Genomic DNA, 1,548 nt, shown 5'->3' on the forward strand with positions numbered 1-1,548 from the left:
CCCAAGGGGAGCAGGGAGCAGGTAGTAGGACATCCCCTAGGGCTCCCAGTATGTGATAGGGGGCAAGCTGGGCTGAGGGAACCCCCTCCCCAGTGCACAAATTTTTGTGCACCGGGCCCCTAGTTATTAATAAATGAATTAATAACTTAATATTTTGTTTTATTTTTAAATTTATTGAGGTAATATTGGTTAATAAATTTATGTAGTTTCAAATGTATAATCCTATGACACATCATCTGTATATTGCATTTTGTGCCCATCGCCAAAAGTCAAATCTTGTTAAAGTAATGATATTTTAAATGTATCTAGCTTTTAATTTTGAATATTTTAAGTATTAATTGATATAAATAACATAAATCAAAGATCTCAAAAACTTTGAAGGGTCTAAAGAGATTCTAATAACAAAACTTTAGAACCATATCCCTAGCACATTCACCAGAAAAAATATCATTCTGCACTAGTTCTTACATATGGTTCAGCAAGTGAAAACGTTACTTTTTATTCCTTTTATCCATATAACCAACAGATATGATGTGATAATGCTGACAGCATAGTAACTTCTAGGCAGAGTGAATTTTTTTCACCAACCTAATAATTTTAAACTCTAGCTTAAAGGAATTTAAGTAACTTTAATGATTTCTAACTTAGGCAACAACATAATTAGAGCTAAGCATTAAGACTGTCCTTAACCAAAGAACTTATATGCATAGCCTATGGACAAACAATGGTGAGGGGAAGGCAAAGGAGAAGGGAGGGGAGGAGGGGGGGAAAGGGGAGGGATGAAGAGGTTTTTGGAAAAAAGGGGACATCTGTAATACCAAGTGTAACAGTTAATAATGAGGATTTTTTTCAATAAATGGAATTACACATATGTTGATATATGTATGTGATTTGATATGTATGTTATTTTGTTGTATTGCCAATAAGCTTCAAAACTTCATATGTCAAATTTGCCGAAGGTTTTAACGTCATAGATATTTTTACGCTTAAAAATGTCAAATTTCGTGCCAAAAAAAAGTGCATTTGCGGGAAGTTTTAATTCATTACTCTATTTTGAAGAAAAAGTTATCGTATACTTCGGGAAGCTTATGGTGAACATGCTCCATCTCAAGATACTTGTGAACTTTGGTTTAAACACTTTAAAAGTGATTATTTTGATGTGAAAGACAAAGAACGTCCAGGTCAACTGAAAGCTTGAAGACCAACAATTACAAGCATTATTGGACGAAGATGTATGTCAAACTCAAAAACAACTTGCAGAATGATTAAATGTTCAGCAAACAATTTCCAATCGTTTATAAGCAATGGGAAATATTTACAAGGAAGACACATGGAAAACCAAAAAGTCATCAGTAAAATATTGTTTCAATGGCACGAAAGTCTTTTTTGCATCAAATTGTGACTGGCGATGAAAAGTGGATTTATTTTGAGAATTCCAAATGCACAAAATCATGGGTTGATCCAGGCCAACCATCAACATTGACTGCAAGGCCAAATCGCTTTGGAAAGAAGACAATGCTCTGCGTTTGGTGGGATCAGGAAGGTGTG

The sequence above is a fragment of the Myotis brandtii genome, unplaced genomic scaffold, assembly GCF_000412655.1.
Source record: "Myotis brandtii unplaced genomic scaffold, ASM41265v1 scaffold452, whole genome shotgun sequence".
NCBI classification, from domain to species: Eukaryota; Metazoa; Chordata; class Mammalia; order Chiroptera; family Vespertilionidae; genus Myotis; species Myotis brandtii.